The sequence below is a fragment of the Pinus tabuliformis genome, chromosome 3_2 (assembly GCF_031772625.1).
Source record: "Pinus tabuliformis cultivar Carrire ecotype Pingquan chromosome 3_2, CPIR1, whole genome shotgun sequence".
NCBI classification, from domain to species: Eukaryota; Viridiplantae; Streptophyta; class Pinopsida; order Pinales; family Pinaceae; genus Pinus; species Pinus tabuliformis.
Window position 1 is genome coordinate 176,196,566 of NC_142302.1, and position 23,143 is coordinate 176,219,708.

The following is a 23,143-nucleotide window of genomic DNA, read 5'->3' on the forward strand; positions in this document are numbered from 1 at the left end:
TACATTTAATGCCTAGTGCAAGAGCAGAGTTGCATGTGGAAGTTGAAACTCAGCATACGCTTCCCAAGCCCATCATCAAACCTTGGGAAGAGCTTGTCCATAACAAGCATAGAACAGGTCTTGGATATGATAAGGAGGTTTCCTTTCACATTCCAGATTACTCAAAGCCCATCCAGTTTCAGAGTGTTATATTTCTTCATGACAATTTACCTTTAGTTGTTTTAGATTCTGGTCCTCTTCCACAATAGCCACAACAAATTGTTAAATGTCAACATTGTGACAGAGTTGGCCATGTGAAAGATCATTGTTTTGATCTTCATCCGTGCAAGCATTGTGGTCAGCATACCCATTCTTCACACAGATGCTTCAAAAACAAATCCCTTGCAAGCACAAAGATTCATCTTGGTTGGATCACTTCTTGGCAATGGGTTTCAACAACCAAGAAGATATTTCACTCATACAACAAGATTTGTTCTCGAATATTGAAAAGACTTGCAGTTGAGATCTCTTCATCTTCTCACCTTGTCTCTGACAGGGGGGCAAGTGATGGTCATATACAAGCTTCAAAGCCACATCAAGCGAGCCTAAGCCACAACTTGCCATACCAGATTCAGAGTTGTAGCAATAGACAAATATGCCCCTAAGCATGCCTTCGGTTGGTGATCAGCTTTAAACCATCTATACGGGGTTGGGACATCTCTTCAAAGAATTGGGGACACTTCCTCTAGTAGAAGACTTTAGCTTCTTGCCAATTTTGGAAGAGTTCCAGGAATTGCATTAAGCATTCCAGAGTTGGTGGTCATCCTTAAACTATAACAGGTTGGGACCTTCCTTTTCAGGTTGAGGTTCTCCCTTTTTATGCAGAGTGAGACCTCCCTTTCAAGGTTGAAGGTTTCACTCTTCAAAACATTAGGAGCACTTCCTCTAACAGAAGACCTCAACTTCATGTCATATTTGGAAGAGTTTCGGGAATTGCAATAAGTGTTCCAATGTTGGTGGCTACCATGCATTTTTTACACATTTTGTATTACAACTCTCTTCTTGGACTCATACATACCCCTTCGGATTAAGGGGGGGAATGGTAGACACCTAATCCTCTATGGGTTGGTGTGGAATGTGAACAACCACCGAAGTTCAAGAGACCTTGTGATCTGAATATGAAACTACTTGAAAATGCTTAGCAAAGGTATTCATTTCAGTAAATATACTTGTGCAAATGATGTACATGTCTTGTAGTTAAAAACAAATGAGTTTTGATGTTGTTTATAACCCTTTTATGTGTAGTATAATTAATTCATTTCTCTGTTAACATACTAAAACAGATTTGTCTGAAAGAAAAATCAACCATAGATGCAATAGCATATGATGAGCAGTTCACCCCTCCTAGGCTACATCTGCTGGGTCCAAGGCTCCCAAATGGGCATGTCCTTGATTTGATTAAAAGCTCAAAATAAATGTACAGCTAAATACAAGCCTTAACAGGTGAAATGGATTGTAAAAATGGATTCAGAATGCTCAAATCAGTCAGGAATGACTACTGGTTCTCATCCAATGGATACCTGCAACCCAATACAGCACTCACAATTCTGGGCCCTGGTGGCTCCTAAAACTTCCACATAGCAAAAACACAAGCAAACGACCTCTGATTGCTCTCTAACCTATGCCAATGGCTTCAAAATCATCTTATTAGTCAAAATAAAATAAAATAAAAATCGTCTCAAAAGGCCTTTCCTAGCCAAAGTTATGGCTCATTTACTCCACTGCTTGTCTGTCCCTGAATTGACTCTAGTTACCTAAAGTTAGCGGGCAATTAAGGCCACCAAAGTTGGTGGGACCGCTAAATTTGGCGCCACCGTCAAAAGTCCCGCTAAATTTGTCTTAACCGTCGATTAATTGCTAGTCTAACCCGCTGCATGTGACTGTTCCGGAGGACGGGGTTAGTTGCATCGGATTTCTTGCCAAAACCGCCAACTACACTGTTGGTTACTGTGACCGCCGGAGGTTGCATGTGACCGTTTGCATGTGAATGTTGGTTACCGCCGGAGGTGGATAGGCCATGGTTCTAGGGCCAAGGTTATATGTAGCGGGGCTGGCCCCCTTTGGACCTGCCATAAACCTTTTGAACACTTTAAATAATTAATCCTCTGCCATTGTATTAAGACCTGGCCGCTTGGTATAACAGTAAGTCTGTGCATTGTTTGTTGATTGGTCAGGGGTTCAATCCACCGAACCACAACCAAAATGTTTTATATGCCAAACTTCGACGAGTTTGGGGCCACATGGCAGCCTCTGGGCTTGCCACGTGGCACCCTCTCATTGGTTGCCCCAACAGAATATTCCTAAGAATATTTTAAGGAATATTTTTTGGAATATTCTATTTTATTTTTTTTTTTTGAAAAATTCAAAAATTAAGGGTTATTGGGCGATTTTCAATTTGACATAACTTCTGCATACGGAGACCATTTTTCAAACTGTTCACAACACCAGAATCAGGAGGACGATATCTATTCGGTTGTTCAGGTTCAAACCAGTTCTAAGTACTTTAATTTTTGAGCATTTTTCGACACTTGGGACATGAGCCCCTGATCACGCCTCCCCACCGGGAAGCTTTTGGACCCCAAAAGCCTTCAATTCCCTGTTAAAAAGGTGAGGGTACAGTGCCCTCACTCTGTCCACCTCCATCCACTTTTCCTTGTTCGGTTTGCTGCCTTTGAGACCAACCCAGACATAATCAACATTTCCCCTCCTTGAAATGCGTGTCCTTCTGTCAAGGATAGCATCTTCTTTCAGCTCATCCAAAAATTCTAGCGAGAAATCATCTATAGATGGCAGCTGAATATCACTTTCATGATCAACAATCAAAGGAGGTTCATACAAACGTAAATTATCCACAATGACAACATAATACATTTGCATATATGAAGGCAAATCTAGTTGAAAAGCATTATTTCCAACTTGATTAATGATTTTGAATGGACCATAATGAATAGACTTCAGATTTTTACCTTCTCCTTGCATTCTTTCCTTACCAATGTACAGCTATACCTCATCCCCTTCTTGAAACTTGTGATCGACTCTATGCTTGTCATGTCTCTCCTTGTACTTGCCTTGACTTTTTTCAAGTTGTTCTTGAATTTGCTGATGTATTAGTTGAATTCTTTCAATGAACAAATGAGCTTTGTCAATATCACTATGTCCCTCAATGGTCACATCCTTCTCAAGAATGAAATCAAGAGGTGACTTTGACAAGTAACCAAAACAAGCTTCAAACGGTGAGGTGTTTGTGGAAGAGTGCTTGGCACAGTTGTAAGCATGTTGTATGTAGTGCAAATGTTCATCCCAAAGCTTGGGATGCTTGTTGCAATAACCTCTCAAGAGGTGCACAATGGTTCTGTTCACAACTTCTGTTTGCGGATGGAAAGCAATACTCTTCTTCAACTTGGTGTCCATCATCTTACATAGATTGGACCAAAAGTTTCCAACAAATCTGGAATCCCTGTCACTAACTATGGAAGTAGGCAAGCCATAATGGACCCATACATGTTGAAAAAATAATTCAGCAGTTTGTTCAGCAGTTAGAATTTTCTTACATGGCATAAGTATACACATTTCGTTGAAACGATCAACTACTACAAAAAGATAATCATGCTGCTTTCTAGACTTTGGTAAACCTCCTACAAAATCTGTAGAAATACTCTACCATGGTCTAGAAGGTATCGACAATGGCGTATATAATCCAAGCTTCCTATTACTAGGCTTGCTTGTAGCACATAATGAACAACCTCTAATGAACCTTGAAACATAATCTACCATGCGAGGCCAATAACAATACCTTTGTAGATGTGCAACTATTTTGCTTACACCGAAATGTCCAGCAATAAGAGAAGAATGAGCTTCTCTTATGACACTTATTCTCTCCCCCTGTGGTATACACAACTTGCCCAAATGAAACAGCAAATTGTTATGCAAGTGATAATCATTCTCCTCAACATGATTCCCTTTACTCAAGTTAGCATACACATCTTTAAAATCATCATCATATGCATACTGTTCTATGTAACTCTCATGTACAATGGAATCATTCTTAAGTAAAGTAACAACACCAATAATAGGCCTTGAAATCATATCAACAACTTTATTCAAAACACCTTTCTTGTACCTTATTACCAAGTGGAACTGTTGCAAGAAGCCCATCCATCTTAAGTGTCGTCACTGTTGTAACTTGCTTTGTGATTGCAAGTACTGTAAGGGCTGATGGTCGGTATGTATCACGGTTTCTTTGCCCATCAAATAGTGTTTCCACTTTTTGACGCTTTGTACCAATGCATACAACTCCTTATCATATGTAGGATAATTTACAACAACACTATTAAAAATCTCATAATGAAATGCAATAGGCTTACCATGCTGTAGAAGAACTGCACCCATGGCATAATCACTAGCATCAGTTTGAATCTCAAATGGCTATCTCAAATCCAGTAATGCAAGGACTAGAGATGAACTAATCTTATCTTTCAAAGATTCGAAAGTTTTCTGTTGCTTGCCTCCCCATTGGAAAGCACACTTCGCACTTGTCACTGCATGCATAGGAGTTGCTATAGAAGAGAAGTTAGAGATGAACTTCCTCCAATATTGAGCTGCACCCAAAAAACTTCTTACCTCTGTAATGGATTTGGGAGTAGGCCAATTCACAATAGCCTCAATCTTAACAGGATCAATTCTCAAAGTGCCTCCTCCTACTATGTGTCCCAAATAAACCAAATAAGTCTTTCCAAATTCACACTTTGACATTTTAAGAAATAACTGATTCTTCTTCAAAACATCAAGTACTTTCCTAACATGCATGACATGATCTTCTCTAGACTTGCTGAAAATTAAGATGTCATCTAAGTAGACAATAACGAAATCATCAAGAAAAGGACGCAAGACATCACCCATTACTTGCATGAAAGTTGCAGGTGCATTGCACAAACCAAACAGTATCACAAGCCACTCAAAGAGTCCTTGTTTGGTTTTAAAGGCTGTCTTCCAAATGTCGCTTTCTTCAATTCATACTTGATGATATCCACTACGCAAGTCTAACTTAGTGAAATATCGAGCATCTTTCAGCTGGTCTAGAAAATCATCTATCCTTGGAAGTGGGTAACAGTTCTTTACTGTTATCTTGTTCAAGGCCTTGAAATCAACACACATGCGCCAAGTGCCATCTTTCTTTGGAATCAATACAATTGGTGATCCACATGGAGAAGTACTTGGCCTTATGAAACCCTTGTCTAACAAGTCCTTGATTTGCTCCTTGATTTCAGCATTCTCCATGATAGACATGTGATACATGCCTATGTTTGGAAGAGGACAATCTGGATGCAAATGGATTTCATGCTGAATCTCCCTCTTAAGAGGCAAACCTGTTGGTTCCTGAAACATCTCATGATGTGCATCAACTACATCATATAAATCCGATTTAAGTTTGGGATCAAAATTGTCAAATGACTCATGATTCACATCAACCTTAGGCTTGATCATAAGAAGAACAAAATTCTTACTTGAACTGACTAGCCTTTTTACTTGTCATGCATTCACCATCGCTACATTTGTCTTCTTGCGATGAGCTCTAACAATGTACTCCTTGCCATCTTTGAAAAAATGATATTTGTTTTCATGGCAATAGAAGATAGCTTTCTTGTCAAATAAGTAAGGACTTCCCAAAACAATTCTTGCTATATCAAACGACACTACATCAAGTTCAATTGTGTCAATAAAATGTGCAATAATTACAAAAGGCAATATGCACTTTCTTTAGACTTGTAAATTGGCATCCTTGCGTATCCATCCAAGTGGATAAGGCTTTGGATGTGGAATGGTCTCAAGTTTGAGCTGCTTGACCAAGTCTTCTAATATAAGGTTTGCTTGTGACCCACTATCAAAAAGTGTGTCAATCTTAGTATGTTTTGAAACTACCCTGACATGAAACAATTCAATACTTTCTTCCTCATTAGGAGCTTGTACATGACAGTTTGAGGTACTAGTGCTGGCTTGAGTTTCAATTTCTTTTCCCTTCAAGTTTTTCAAACTTGTAAAAGCAATTTTGGTTTCATCACCTGAATCATCCCCTAAATCTTGTGGTGTAGATGTAGTAGCTGCAGTTTTCTGTTTCCCTTTGGTTTTGTTAAATTGGTTTCTTTTTTCAGGATGCAGTTTCCAATAGTTTTTCTCTTCATGGCCTGCTTTAGAACAGTGTTTACAGAACACTTTCTCACTCTCCTGTTTGACAGATGCATTCTTTTTGCCTTTTCCCTTGGAGGTTTTCTCTTTGTTTTTCCCCTTGGGGGGCTTGTTTCTACCCTCTTCAAATGTGTTTTTTCCCCTAGCCTCTAAATGGGTAGCTTGAACACAAACCTCGTCCAGGCTAGTAGGATTAAACATCAGGATGGTATGTCTAAGGTAGCTATGCAAGCCACCTATGTATTTCAACAAGGTTTCTTGGGTCTGTAAATCTACCCCTAACAAGAGAGCTCTTCTCTTGAATTATTGGGTGTAGTCTTGGACATTCTGACCCTTAAGCTGTCTGAAATTTTGCCAGTTCATGATGGCTTTCTACATGTGGGCAAGAGGATAAAATTGTTTTTTAATGGCTAAAAGAAATTCAGTCCATGTTAAGGTAACCTTACCAAATTTCTTGATTTTCAACTAGATTTGCCTTCATATATGCAAATGTATTATGTTGTCATTGTGGATAATTTACGTTTGTATGAACCTCCTTTGATTGTTGATCATGAAAGTGATATTCAACTGCCATCTATAGATGATTTCTCGTTAGAATTTTTGGATGAGCTGAAAGAAGATGCTATCCTTGACAGAAGGACACGCATTTCAAGGAGGGGAAATGTTGATTATGTCTGGGTTGGTCTCAAAGGTAGCAAACCGAACAAGGAAAAGTGGATGGAGGTGGACAGAGTGAGGGCACTGTACCCTCACCTTTTTAACAGGGAATTGAAGGCTTTTGGGGTCCAAAAGCTTCCCGATGGGGAGGCGTGATCAGGGGCTCATGTCCCAAGTGTCGAAAAATGCTCAAAAATTAAAGTACTTAGAACTGGTTTGAACCTGAACAACCGAATAGATATCGTCCTCCTGATTCTGGTGTTGTGAACAGTTTGAAAAATGGTCTCCGTATGCAGAAGTTATGTCAAATTGAAAATCGCCCAATAACCCTTAATTTTTGAATTTTTTCAAAAAAAAAAATAAAATAGAATATTCCAAAAAATATTCCATAAAATATTCTTAGGAATATTTTGTTGGGGCAACCAATGAGAGGGTGCCACGTGGCAAGCCCAGAGGCTGCCATGTGGCCCCAAACTCGTCGAAGTTTGGCATATAAAACATTTTGGTTGTGGTTCGGTGGATTGAACCCCTGACCAATCAACAAACAATGCACAGACTTACTGTTATACCAAGCGGCCAGGTCTTAATACAATGGCAGAGGATTAATTATTTAAAGTGTTCAAAAGGTTTATGGCAGGTCCAAAGGGGGCCATCCCCGCTACATATAACCTTGGCCCTAGAACCGTGGCCTATCCACCTCCGGCGATAACCAACATTCACATGCAAACGGTCACATGCAACCTCCGGCGGTCACAGTAACCAACAGTGTAGTTGGCGGTTTTGGCAAGAAATCCGATGCAACTAACCCCGTCCTCCGGAACAGTCACATGTAGCGGGTTAGACTAGCAATTAATCGACGGTTAAGACAAATTTAGCGGGACTTTTGACAGTGGCGCCAAATTTAGCGGTCCCACCAACTTTGGTGGCCTTAATTGCCCGCTAACTTTAGGTAACTAGAGTCAATTCAGGGACAGACAAGCAGTGGAGTAAATGAGCCATAACTTTGGCTAGGAAAGGCCTTTTGAGACGATTTTTATTTTATTTTATTTTGACTAATAAGATGATTTTGAAGCCATTGGCATAGGTTAGAGAGCAATCAGAGGTCGTTTGCTTGTGTTTTTGCTATGTGGAAGTTTTAGGAGCCACCAGGGCCCAGAATTGTGAGTGCTGTATTGGGTTGCAGGTATCCATTGGATGAGAACCAGTAGTCATTCCTGACTGATTTGAGCATTCTGAATCCATTTTTACAATCCATTTCACCTGTTAAGGCTTGTATTTAGCTGTACATTTATTTTGAGCTTTTAATCAAATCAAGGACATGCCCATTTGGGAGCCTTGGACCCAGCAGATGTAGCCTAGGAGGGGTGAACTGCTCATCATATGCTATTGCATCTATGGTTGATTTTTCTTTCAAACAAATCTGTTTTAGCATCATATTCTGCATTTGCCATGTATTTGTTTAACATTGTTATTAAGTATGATGCCTTAAGACTCCATTTCAAGTGGAATCACTCCAAAATACCCGTGTTAACCCGTGCTAAAAAATAGTAGAAAATTACTACTTTAAAAACCAGAAATTCAAGAACTAGTGAGCTAGTTAACTTATCAAATGCCTAACCTAATCAAGTGAAAATTCATTGAGGTAAATTTTGTTATTAACTTGAATGTTTTTATGGCCTAATCCAAGTGGAATCAACTCAATTGAATCTCATTAACATGTTCTAAAAAATAACAAAAAATTACTATTTTTTGCTACAAGGGACTTCCAGAAATTCTAGATTTGGGAACTAGTAAACCAATCCAAGTAGCTCAATGGTGACTATGAAATTTAAAAGATATTATAAGGATGCATCATGCTTGTGACTCTGTAAATAGCTTGCAAAAAAACTCACTTCAATCATTTAACCATATCCTACAACAAAAGAAGCATCAATATAAAATGCAGAAATAGGAAAAAGAAGAATAAGAGATGCATGTGAATAAGAAATGAAAATAAGAAAGACAAATTGTACAAAAGGCTCTGAGGCTCCTAGGATGGCCAAGCCTAAGGATACTCAGAGTCCTATGAAGGAGACCAATCTTTAGAAGCTAAAAATAGCATAAAATTTCATTATTTGAATCAATCAAAGTACATCTCTGCTAGAAATGAAAGTGGAGCTACAAAAATACGAGTTTTCTCCACAAGAAGACTAAGAAATACATGCCTCTAGAGGCAAACTCGAATTGGTACTTCTACAAAATGATGAGGAAGCATTCTCCTTGAAGGGAGGAAATTTTTACCTCCAAAATCCCTCAAATAGTAGATCTAGGTCCCAACACTAGGAATCTGCATTAAATGACAGGGAACACATTCCTAAATTTTCTCAATCACTGGAGCTCCAAAATTTGTGCAATAATTTCATGATATCATGTTGATTTATTATCCAATATTGATCCTCCTGTGATAGGGAGCAAGCCCCTAAATTATTTCATCCTCCAAATCTTCATAATCTACCCAATGTCGCGGGGGCTTCACTCAATGAACCTCTGACATATCATGTGCGTTCATGGCATATTAAACAATACCCTTAATTTGATCACATATTGGAAAATACCTCTAAAAATCACATTATTTAACCCCCTAACAATAAAAACCCAATACACCTTCCCAATTTAAAAACCCCTACTTTCACTATATATTGTAGGTATCCATTTTTTCATTAACATTTTTTATACCCTTTTTATATTTTTCCATTGACTTTGGGGTCCATTTTTTATACCTACCAATATAAAAGCCCTCTACCCCCTATATATCCCCCAATATATTACGTCAGTTTCTCCTCAATAAATATCCCCCAATATGAACTCACGTGGTATGGTATTGCTCTCCAAGTGAAGCCCCTGTGCCCAATGTTCTCATAATTTTCTACAAAAATAAATAATATTAGGCACATAATAAGAAAGGGTAAACCAATTTCCTAAAGGCCCATTAATACTACAAATTAACTCTATGATGTGCAAGTCAGGGAGTCAAATACATGTTTTAAGTATCTATAAATAATCAAATGGGCCTAATAAAATAGACAATTTTGGGGCCCATCATCTCACACCTACTGAAATTGTTGCTCACCCTTGAGAGACCTAGCCTTCTTCTTCTTTCCTTCCTTTATCATGGCGCCCTTTGGTATCTTCTTGATGTCTTAGGCGGTTGTAGAGACGGTTTCTTCTGAATAGAACTCAACCACGGATGGTCTTGCTTTAGGCAACACCTATGATCCTAATACTAGCTTGATGAGAAGACTTGGTGTTGTTGTCCCAAATCCTCTACCTTATTTGATTTTGCAATCGGCATCCCTCTGTGAGTTTTTCCCCTCTTTTTCCAATTTGAATAAGAGGGGTACTGCAAATTTCTCGGGAATAAACCTTCCCGCTTTCACAAATTTATAATAGGACTCTTGGTTAGGCTTTGGTTCAGGCTCTTCGAGTTCCTGGGGGCTTATTTCTACCTCTTTCGATTTTATTGCCTCCTCATGTAGCACGTTTGTCTTAATTTGTTCCTTCCTATAGCAACCCTGTCTTTCTCCTATAGCACCCCTACTTTCTCCTGTAGCAAGGTTGTTTGTGCTTTTAGTTTTTTAGTTATGGCTGATCTAGTGGTTGGCCTTGTCATGGGTGTCACAAATTGTTAACCCTTGACTATGGGGGAGGTGTCCTCCTCAATTTTCCCTTCCCATGGCCCCAATTCTTTTCTTGTTGGCTAGCTAACTATTTAATTTTGATGGGGACCGTTGAAGGAGGTTGAGGGTGATGAAAACAAGGCTAGATGAAAATGAGACTAATAGTGATGAAAACAAGGTTGGTGGTGATGAAAACAAAGTTAGTTGAAGACGAAGCTAGTGGGAGACGAAAATGAGGCTAGGTAAAGATTGAGTTTGGTGAAGAAATTGGCTTGTGGATGGTTTCCTTTATTGACCCCCAATACTCACACACAAAAGAGCAATTACATAGCACTCATGAAGCCCAAAGGATTTGATTACATACCTTGCTTACATGTGGATCGGATTGATGGAGGTGATTGCATGCTGAAGCTGGGCCATATACATCATGATATCAGAGGGAGTTGACTCTTTTTCTTGTTCCTGGTGCATGTCTTTAGAACTTGATTATACCTTGACTGATAACTTTTTTTTTTGTGTGTAGGTGCCTCTATAATGTCTAGGTTGATGCTGCTGGTGGAATGCCTTCCCAAGGATGATGTGTCCCTTCCTAGTTGCACACATGGCTTCATCATGCTTTTGTTGGTGGAAAAAAAAGATCTCAAATATTTATATTGTGACTGCACAGGTTGCTACAGGAGGAGTTTTCTTCCTGTAGCAGCCTTTTAATCCTCCCTTGAAGTCTTTAGATTTCATGATGGTGTTGAGGGTAATGATGAAAATTCATGAGGATAGGGTTGGAGTCATGAGGGAGTAGAGTAGACATTGGAAAAACAGAAAACAATGGCTTCTGTGGTTTTTCTCTTTTTTTTTTTAGAAGTAGGATAGAGTGGAAATTTTGAGAAAGTTTTGGTGAAATGGAATGTATAGGTGATGGATGTGTGATGAGTGAATCATTGGAGGACCTATGTAAACCTTCCCTAAAGAATACATGACTTTTTTACCTCTTTCTCCAATCATATCTGATTCCTGTAGCAATTATGGTCCCTCCTGTAGTATATCAAGACAATGTCCTATAGCAGAATTGTTTTATCCATATCTCTTAAATGTTAGACTGGATTGATATGAATTTTTTTTAGCATATTTCCATCATCCTTATGCATCTCCCCATAAAAAATCTTGGCCAATGGATGCACGAATCGCGAGAAAAAATAAAAATGGTTGTAGGTGATGGAGGTTTATGTCTCGAAAAGTGTGCACTTGAATTTGCTAAACTTTCTTGAGCATGCTACCATCATCTATATGCATATCTTCATGAAACATCTCAATCAATGGATGCACGGTTTTCAAGATATGGTAAAAATAATTTTCTGCTCTGTGTATTTTGGCCTCCTGTAGCAGAACAGAGCTCTCCTGTAGCATTTTAGGACAACGGGGAAAATGGATGAGGGTGATGGATTGACATGGCTTTGGTCCTTTTGAAGAATCTGAGCAAAGAAGGAGAAAGTCCAAGTTTGACTTCTTTTGACTAGGTTTTTGACCAACTTTTTCTTTTGGTGCTAACTTCTTTTTGTTGCTTGCAAAAGTTGGATAGCCCCTTCATTCATCAGAGAGAGATACACAGAGTAAAGAAATTTTTTCATTTTTTTCTTTTAAGTCTACTAGATGCCTCAATGAGGTTTTCAACTAGTAGGTCTCCCTAGATGCCTCAATGAGGTTTTCAACTAGTAGGTCTCCCTATGCGCCTCAAAAGAGGTTTTTACCTATGACCTTTTATTTTTCTCTTTTTTCCAAGCCATTGTCCGCCTCATGGAAATTTTCAATCAATGAACCAATCTCAGGCACCTCAAATGAGGTTTTCACATGAGATTTTATTTTCCTCTTATTTTTTTCATTTTTTTATTTTTTTTTCTCTCCTACTGTACTTGAAAAAAACAAAATCTCTTTCAAGTATAAGAATACTTCCAATGGAGCCATGTGCACATCAAGATGACATATAAATTGATGTGTAGGCTCGAAATATATGCTTTGACATGTACATGAGTTTCAGAGACCAGATGCTTTGACTTTGATGATATCAAGCACAGTTGAAGAAGAGAGTGATGCTCCATCTTGTTAATTTTCTGGAATCAAACCTCAATATAGCTTCCATGCTTTTGGTTCGCTTGCTCATCTGGATCATTCTTCATGTCTTCTTCTATCTTGACATTCAAATCTTCCTCTTTTTGTTGATTGTTCTCTTGAACACATGGAGGATATGATGGTAAACATGAGGGAACTTTCTCAATCTCTGATTTTGATGTCTGCTCTTCATCAAGTGCATCCCATGATTCTTTGATCTTCTCATTTGAATCTTTTTTTCCTGAATGTTGTCCTTCAATGACATCAAGAGAATCTCTTTTTTTGTAGTACTTTTCTTGAATTAATATGAATACCATTTAGATCAAAAGGAGATGTTTGGAAGTGTTGTACCTTAGCATTGTAAGTGGGCTGAGCTACTTCCTTGTGTGGGTTTGGAAATGGTGGTACAGGTAGTTGAGTGGGAGTGGATCTTTGAGATGGATGTGGTTGGGGTTGTGGTTGTGGTGGAGGTGGATGTTAGGGATCGCTTGAGTTGGGTATGGAGGATATTGAAGAAAATATTGAGGATATTGTGGATGGCTCCAATAAGTTTCTTTCCAACCTTGTTGCCAAGATTGGTTTTAGGGTTGAGATGGCCAAGGTTTCCAAGGAAACAGTGTGTTCCAATTACTGTGAGACAGATGTGCATAACCTTGAAATTATGAATTAGGTTCTTGCATAATAGCAGGTTGATTAGGTTGCTATGGTCTTCTTGGAGCTACATAACATAGCTTCTTTGGTGATTGAATTCCTCCATTGTCCTCTTGGTAAACTTCCTTCAACCTTCGTAATGATGGGTAATATTTAACAACATGTGATTCTTCATGGACAACACAAATATGAGCATCTTCTTTTTCTTCATCTTGCATTCTTAATATTTCTACTTGTTCGATTAGATTGCTAAGAATTTATGTTTTAAATTCATCAAACAAATTTCCAATTTTAGCTTGACTTACCGATCTTGATGTTGATTTACTTACTCTTGCCCTTCTTATTGATATATGTTTGCATGTTTCACAAATTTCTTCAAATGATAACTGGTATACGTCATCTCTACTCATGGGATCAACAAGATCAATCCACTCATCTCTAATTGTTCTAAATAAAAGGGTTTTTAGTGTGTCAGATCCTAAATGATGTAATTTTTCCCTGTTAACATTATACATTAACCTCTCTATTAGATATTCAAGGTTCTCATCTTCTTTTTTATTCATTCTAAAGATTTCTTCTTTAAGATCATGTTCTTTATATTTTTCAAGATATATCTTTTGCATATCATTCCATGATAATTAGTCCATAAACTCATAAACCATTTAAGAGCTCTATCTTTTACTGTTTCCGGAAACAATCTCAATTTTTGAACGTTTAATAAGTTACCATATGATTTACAAACAATTTCAAATTCAAAGAGAAAGGTTTCCAGATCCTCTGACCTCATACCATGGAAGTTGAGAAGGAAAGATGGAGGGATGTTCTTCATATGCACACTGACATCAGTATCTTGAATGGGAAATCCAAGAGGATCTTCTTCATTGTCATCATCTCTATCCATTTCATCTACATTCTCTATCACCTCCTCTTTTTCTATTTGTGAAAATGGGTCATGATGTGGCTCTTACTGTACCACGTGATCAAATGTGGGGGGGTTAGTGTTGGAGAAGGTTTTTTTTTTTTTTTTGAATAAGAATGCCAATATAATGCAATTTTCTGTTTTTGAAAAAAGTAAAAAATATGAATCAACTAGGGAAGAAAACAATGCTTACTTTGACACTTCCCCGGAAATGGCGCCAAAAAGTGATGAGCCCTAGTATTGCAACAAGAATGTTGCAACTCCCAAGGCTACCAACTTAAATTATCAACCAGGGTTCGTACAAACTTAAGAGGTGTCAGCACTATATGTGCAATATACAATGTGCCCTTCTTTCGTTGATCTGATGTAATGGAGTGAATTTCATTAAACCAAAGCCTAAACTAATTTTAGAAATGGAAATGTTACTTTGAAAAAAAATTAATCCTAGGCAAGAACAACAATTTGTAATTGAAATCCTATGAGCATGAATTCAAATAAATAAGCCTAATCTACTTTGTAAAAAGGCATGTCCTAATTCGTGTTTATTCTTCCTTAATCATGGAGTTAGAGCCTAGGGGTTATGATTTAAGCCTAAGAGACAAAAACCAAGCTTTTGGAGCAAATCTGATTAAGTTTACACTTGTTACATGAGGTTGCTACACTCAAAACAAAATTGCTATAGGAGGAGATAATTCACCGAATGACCAAGTAAATCAAATGAAAATGGGATGGGACAAATTTTGTTATTAAGTATGATGCCTTAGGACTCCATTATAAGTGGAATTACTCCAAAATACCTCTGTTAACACGTGCTTAAAAATAACAGAAAATTACTATTCTAAAAACTAGAAATTCAAGAACTAGTGAGCTAGTTAACCTATCAAATGCTTAATCTAATCAAGTGAAAATTCATTGGGGTAAATTTTGTTATTAACTGAAATGGTTTTATGACTTAATCGAAGTGGAATCAACCTAATTGAAGCTCATTAACATGTTCTAAAAAATAGCAGAAAATTACTATTTTTTGTTACAAGGGACTTCCAGAAATTCTAGATTTGTGAACTAGTAAATCAATCCAAGTATCTCAATGATGAATATGAGTTTTAAAAGCTATTCTAAGGATGCATCATGCTTTTGACTCTGTAAATAACCTGCGAAACAACTCATTTCTATCATTTGACCATATCCTATAGCAAAAGAAGCATCAATACTAAATACAAAAATAGGAAATTCTAGAATAAGAGATTCATGTGAATAAGAAGTGAAAAGAAGAAAGACAAATTGTACAAAATGTTCTAAAGTTTCTGGGATAGCCAAGCCCAAGAATACTCAGAGTCTTATGAAAAAGACCAAACTTTAGAAGCTAAAAATGACACAAAACTTCATTATTTGAATCAATCCAAGCACATCCCTACTAGAAATGAAAATAGAGCTATAAAAATACGAGTTTTCTCCGCAAGAATACTAAGAAATACATGCCTCTAAAGACAAATTCGAATTGGTACTTATACAAAATGATGAGGAAACATTATCTTTGAAAGGAAAAAGTTTTTCCCTCCAAAATCTTTCAAATAGTGGATGTGGTTCCAACATTAAGAATCTGCCTTAAATCATAGGGAACACATTCCTAGATTTTCTCAATCACTAGAGCTCCATAATTTGTGCAGTAAATTTATGATGTCATGTTGATTTATTATTCAATCTTGATCCTCGGAGCAAGTCCCTAAATTATCTCATACTCTAAATTTTCAGATTAATCTGCTGAGTATTCTCATAATTTTCTACAAAAATAAATAATATTAAACACATAATAAACAAAGGTAAACTAAATGCTTAAAGAACCATTAATACTACCAATTAACTCCACGATGTTTTAAGTGTTTATAACTAATCAAATGGCCTAATAAAATAAACAATTCTGGGGCCATCACGTAGCTCTTTCGATTCGCTTCTTTGGTAAGGATACCTATAATTTCAAAGCCTGTATAATCATTTTTTTTCACTGTACCATGCACTAAACTAATGAATATTCTTGCAGGTTTTGTGATGACACTAATAGGATCTTTGCTTACGATACTCGTTGTAGGTTTCTCAAACTTTCTTTTTGGTTTTCTGTTGAAGAAATTGCGTATCTGTATTAATAGATTCTAAAGTGGTGGTCAGATAATTTTAACTGAACGGCCTGCTGTTGTCGCAAGCTTTGATTCTATCATGTGCTTGCTTTATGAACATAGTTGGCAATAAAATAACTAAGCTACATGTAGGATTACTACTAAAATATGCGCATATATTTTCTGAGACTTCGTGCCTTCATAGAATTATTAATCAGTTACTTTGTGTTTGTTGCAGATTATACCATGCATTTTCATAATTGTCGTGGGCCTTGAAGCAACTATAATTGGCACCAACTCTGCAGTATCTGCAATTGTACACAGTTTGCATTAGTACTGTAAATACAAATTTCCATCAACAGAAGCTTCATGTTATTAGCTGTGGGTATGAAGACAACACAAACTGGACACGTGAGGCATACAAGACTTGAAAGATTATCATATTAGTTCATGCAGCTTCTTGATACCTCATTTTTCAGTTAATTGCTACATTGATTCAATCTTGTGTTTGCAGGTTGGTTGGTTTTATGGTTCAATCACGGAAGATATTTTAACTGGCTTTAAAATGCATGCTCGAGACTGAAGATCCATTTACTGCAAGCCTCCTCCCTTGCATTCAAAGGGTCTGCTCCTATAAATCTTTCTGATCATTTGAACCAAGTACTTCGATCATTCGATGGGAATTGGGTTCTGTTGAAATTCTTTTCAGCCATCATTGCCCAATTTGGTATGATTATGGTGGAAGGCTAAAATGGCTGGAGAGGCTGGCATACATAAACACTAAAGTTTATGCCATCACTTCTATCCGTAGGATGGTTTATTGCACATTGACAGCTATTTGTCTTCTCACTGGGCAGTGGGAAGTTTATTACACCATAGGCTGTCAGCTATTTGTCCATTTTATTGTGGTTGACCACCTGTTCTGAAGAAAAAGGTGAAACGCAAAGCAGGAGAAATGGTGGTGGCTGCTTCGTTGTTTGTTTGCTTTGTCTCTCGTTATTTTTGTCCTTGGGCTTGCCTGGTTTTACAGAAGTGCCGAAGCTTTGCAAAAAGAGAGAGGAAAAAGTGCACAGACAAATCTTCCTGGATGCTGACTTCATTTCACAGGTTGGGGTTCAGTAAATATGAGATTTTGGATTGCTTGGATGAAGATAATGTTATTGGCAACAGCACAGCTGGTAGGGTTTACAAGGCCACGTTGAGCAATGGGGAGACAGTCACCATTAGGAGACTTTGGAGCAGTAATAAAAGCGATGACTACAATGATAATGGTTTCAAAGCAGAGGTGGACATACTGGGAAAGATTAGGCATAAGAACATCATGAAACTATGGTGCTGTTGTAGTAATAGCGACTCCAATCTGTTGGTCTACGAGTACATACCTAATGGGAGTTTGGGGAATCTGCTTCATGGACCTAAGCCTAGCGTTCTTGACTGGCCCATAAGATACAAGATTGTCCTTGGAGCAGCCCAAGGGTTGGCATATCTTCATCATGATTGCAAGCCATCCATTGTTCACAGAGATGTTAAATCCAATAATATTCTAATGCATGAGTATTATGGAGATCATGTTGCAGATTTTGGTCTGCGCGAAGATTCTGCAGAGCTGTGGCATGGGGGTTGATTATATGTCTGCAATTGCTGGGTCTTACGGCTATGTAGCTCCAGGTTGGTTCTGTTGCATACTGTAAAAGAATTCTATTTAGTGTTTCTCCAAATTCTGCTAGATTTTTTTTTAACTTCAAGGTTGATATTGTTGTGTTTAGTCCATTTATTTGAGGTTGATCAGGATCTTGGTCAAGTGACCAATATGACTTGATTTTGTGCTTGCCAATTGTTTGATTGCTTTTGTGCTCGTAATGCATCATGCTTTGTTACAGTGGTCAAGGGCTCTGAATCTGAGAACTAGAATATAGAAAGTATTTTGCATTGCTCTCAGCTACATGATTTGTATCAATAGAGATACTTAATAGATTTGTATTAGTTCGTACACTATATATAGTGTGCATGCTTCTGAAATTTATGATGCCTTGTAAAATAAAAATAACTATAGCGCTGTTGATTGATGAGGGCCAATATATTTGTTGGTTCTCTGCGTTCATACAACAGTCATCTTTCTGAGATGTCTTTACAGCCTTTACACTATATTGAATCCGCTGCGCTACTGTTAGGGATATCATTGAAATATGGGTGTTGGATGCCGCTCTGGCATCTCAAGACCATTTTTCTTCCAGCATGAATAATAAATACCATATTGTTATATACTTCATCTCCTTCAGACAAGAAGTTACGAGTGAAAAACACCACCAGAGGTCATTTATTCGTGTAGACATTAATGGAAAATTTATGAAATGATGCTGAAAGCACCCCACTGTTTTTCCAGTCAAACCTTGAATTTACATTATAACTTGCAATTTTTTTATTTTTATTTTTGGTCTCCAGAGTCAGTCCCATATCAAAACCTCAAAGAAAATACTATCACTACAAGATGAGAAAAATTCATTTCATATTAATGAAAAGGACAGGTCTGATTTCTTTCTCGGTCTTGTAGACATAAATTCTTACTGACATAAAGTGTTGGATGCCATGGATAAGCTACCTCCGAGGCAATGTATGGCAGAAATAGGACATGAAAAACTTGGTCTTTGATGCCTTTGACTTACTGGATGTACTGCTAATATCTATTCCTTGACGTAGTCCCTTCACTATGCAATCGGCTGTTCAATAAAAAGCTGATATACGTTGTCAACATCATGGTATTTCCTCTCTCTTCATTCAAAATTCTGCCATGATCTTTGAAAATGACACCACCGCACTGAATCTCATTCCTCAGGTACCTTCTTCTGCAAATGAAGTAGAAACTAGAAACCTGATATTAGAAACAACATTCAATATCATAGTTTCAAAGGATTTTAAAGGCAGTGCTTCAAAGGTGTTAATAATGTTGCAGCCTCAGGCTCTATGAACTGGACCATCTGTGATAGCTTCAATATCCTTCTGCTCTTAACCAAGGTCCGTTTCTTAGTATCAAAATCAATTCTCATCAAATCTACAGCAATTCCAATGTAACCATAAAATGGCTTTGTGTTATCCTCTGCACTTCCATTGGCCTGTAAAGTTCTAAACCTTTGGAAAGATTTTGTTGGCAAGGATTGATCTGCAATGCCAGCAATTGTCTCATCTAGTGCTATGAGCAAATTACAACTTGCGCCAGCACTAATGTGGTGTCCAGCCTTCGTTTGACTGGCCTTTTGCACTATGCCCTTTTCTTAGTCTTTTATGTCTCCTCATTTTTTTAATTTAGGTGTAATTTAAAAGTGGAAATAAAAACAATCTAATTTATAGAAACAAGGTTTGAACACATACATTCAAATTTAAGAAACATCGACTTAGATCACTTTGTTAAATGATACACTAGTTTATAATGTCAAATTGCTTCCAAAATGAAGCGGATTGTGCAATTATTAAGCTATTAGTGTGGTCTTAGGGCCAAAATAACTATTGAAAGGTAGTAAGAATACCCCGTTTGACAATGATAACTTGTACTAGTCATTGTTTATGTTCTTATATAATTGTCTTCTAAAAACTATGATTACCTTTGGAGCTGATCTATTGTAGTAGGTTATTCACACATTAGAAATGATGTTTTGTTTTCTTTTCCAACCAAAGGTTCTTGAAGATTCACAATCTTACTAGAACTTAATTCCACTCTAGAAGTTGTATGAACATGAACATGTTATATAGCATTTAATAATGATTCTATTGGGTGGAGATCTTTTGACTTGCTATTTTAGTTGCAAGATTTTAGCCAAATTTTTGATCATGATGTTATTTCTTATCTTATATAGGAATTTATAATTTAATGTGTCTTGTTTTGTGCTAAATTGCCTTCTTGGCATAGTAATTAGAATTTAAGTACATACATTCAGTTAGCCACTGGTTTTATTGTAGGCTTGTTGACCCCTCTAGTTGCTTGTGCGTTTGGAGGTTAAGATCTATCTAGATTCCAACTGTCTAGTTCTATTATAGGCACGTCCACATCTTGACAATGGCAAGAGCTTGTTTCAAACTTATTTTCATTAGATTTCAAGAAACTACTTATTTTAGTAGTTTGCTTTTCCTAGGAGCCAGAGATCTAAAAGCAAATCTAATGAAACTACTTTTGTCCACATGTGAGATGCTGCTATTCCTCTTTCTGATTTGGTATTTTTGCCAATAGTACCAAGTCTAAAGCTAGTTCAACCCCTTCTACATGATACTAACATTTTGTTTGCTAATTTGCAAGCCATTCCAAACCACAACTTGATTTGTGGTTGATGTTTGGCATATTGCTGACATTCTGGAAAGTTCTAGTTGGTAAGCTTGCTCATTTGACCAAGTAAAAAAAAGGGGTTACAAAACAAATTTCCTTTTATAGTTCTGTTAAATGGAAAAGATAGGTCAACCTCCTATCCTGATTGTTGTAACTTCTAGCCAAGGTATGATTTGTTGTGCTGTAATAATAAGAAAATTCAATGTATTCTTCCTTTTCAAACTTACTGCTTGAAGCTCAAATCGTTGTCTTTTCCTCAAAACCTTGGAATATTTGAAGCTTTTTAAACAGGGAAGTTCTAACATTATGGCTGAAGGTCTAATCATATGGTTAAGGATCTATAAGCTGGTGTAATTCGCCCCCTCAAATATAAATTCAGCCTTTATTCAAGTGGAAATACTTCATAAGACCAGTTAAGCTGTTTATAAGGATGGCTATCTATACCTCACCTTGCTCTTCTTGTGCTCCTTTCCACATTTAATTGAATTGTGAACTTTTGTTAGGCTTGTTTTCCATGAAATTGAACTCTGCACTAATTGCTTCATTCTGAACTTGATATTGATGCTGGGATTCCATGAATATTGGTGCATAGTTCCTGCTTTGAATACAGTTTTTACTTAATGTTGTTTACAGTTTTCGCTTATTATTTTATCAACAGATTCAACTTCTTTGATATTAATTTGAAGTAGTTTTGTAGAGATTTTTTTGTAAAAGTAGGAACCAGTCTTTAATCTTCCTGCTGTAGCAGAATCAGGGGCAGCTTAAATGTCAAAAATGTTCAAGAAAAACTTCAGCAAGGGAGAGCATCATTTTGACAGCGAGTGGAACTAAGGAATACTTGACTGCATTCTGACAGCTTTTTGTTTTGCTTTTATTTCCCTTTTGTGCAATGTGCAGATATCGATAAATTTGTGGCCATATCTGCAGTGTCACTTCTCTTAATTTCGTCCGTAAAATCAATCCTTACGAGATAAACTTCAATTTCATTGCAGCAGATGTGATATCCAAGGCCGTACTGTTACTAGTGCTGGGTATGTGGGGAAGATTTGCTAAAAGAAGAAGCTTGGATTCAGTTATCACGAAAATTTATTGTCAACTCTTCCCAACACTCCTGTTATAGGCATACCCTCCTGAAGGCCATGTAGGGGGGAACTCAGAGATACTCATAGCTGAACAGTTCCCTGGGGCTGCTAATTCCATTGGTTCTTTTAAAGTGGAATCAGATATTATATCCCTGGATGGAAGAGAACTCCCGCACACTGATGCCGAGAAGGGTGAAGATGGGAAACTTCGTGTTATTGTAAGGAAATCATCTTCATAGCAAGGGAATTATACACCTAATTCTCAGAGATTTCAGTCATTGAATTCCATCAAATCCTTCCCTCTTGGAAGGCCTGTTAACCATCATGACACATACATATATTTTCTTCAATCCTCCCGGAATTCGATTCCTAGGGACTCCGGCTTCAATATAGCAGATTATGTTTCTATAATGTCAAGCCGAGCAACGAGCACCCTGCAATCAAAGACAAACAATGGCAATAGCAACAACAACAACCCACATGTCTGTGATGCCAATTCTCTTCATTCTTCCCAACGTCACACACCCAGCACATCAAACTGCCACGAAGATCATTCCGGAGAACTTAATTCTGGGATTAGGACTATAAATTCTAATCCAAACTGTAATGGAGGACTCTGATGGATACAGGAGCTACATCAGTACTTTAGAGCCTTCGGAGAATAGTATACAGGGAGATTCGGTACATGGGAGTGCCAGAGAACAACATCAACTACCTGGCGGTGCTCTCTTCAATTCTGGCTGCAGGAGTTTGTGTAACAGAAATCATTTGGGAGTGAGTTTTTCACCTACTGCTCTTCAGTTGACCAAGAGAATTCCGGATTCTAGAAGCTCTCCTAAGATTGATGATGATGACAAGGAATTGCATATATTTGTTTGGAATTCTAGCGGTTCTCTGGTGTCTAAAGGAGGTTTCCAACGGTTAGGTGGAAGCGATTTTACCACGGGAGATAGCCCATGCCGAGGGTTCAGTAATATCAGAGAAAATGAGGCCCACCCACTCTATCCCTTGTTATGATGTTTTGCTTAATTCAAATGTGAAGGATTGCTTTTTCATGGGCAATGCCAAAAGAAAATTGCATATTTGAAATTTTGAAATAGGTGTTTTTCTTAACTTCGATTTTTTTAAGTGTCATATTATTTTCAATATTTTTTTTCCGAAGGTGGTAAAACCTATCAACTCAGGTGTCAAACCAACAGTGAGGACAGCCATCTCTGGCTGCTATCGGCGAATGCTGGGTTTGACTCATCACTGTTAAATAGGAAAACCACGCCACCTGGCATAACCCTGCTGGTGGTCCGTAATCGGGAGCAGGCTCTCACTCCTGCCAGATGCCTCTGGGTCTTGGGCCGTTAACCTGTTTCCTTACGTCCGAGGAAGACGAGCTCTTAGCCAAGCAGAAGCAGTTTTACGGCATACTCCAGGCCGAAATC

At 37.6% G+C, this 23,143-nt stretch overlaps 2 pseudogenes across 2 annotated transcripts; both read left to right on the top strand.

Annotated features, from left to right (window-relative positions):
• The first annotated feature begins 16,719 nt into the window (after window positions 1-16,719).
• Window positions 16,720-21,965, top strand: LOC149180362 (receptor-like protein kinase HSL1 pseudogene; annotated as a pseudogene). Its single transcript, XR_016257448.1, has 2 exons — window positions 16,720-17,984; window positions 21,526-21,965. The product of XR_016257448.1 is annotated as a receptor-like protein kinase HSL1 pseudogene (transcript).
• On the top strand, window positions 17,945-22,727 carry LOC149180363 (auxin efflux carrier component 2-like; annotated as a pseudogene). The gene is made up of 2 exons (XR_016256695.1): window positions 17,945-17,984; window positions 21,526-22,727. The product of XR_016256695.1 is annotated as an auxin efflux carrier component 2-like (transcript).
• The last annotated feature ends 416 nt before the right edge of the window (window positions 22,728-23,143 follow it).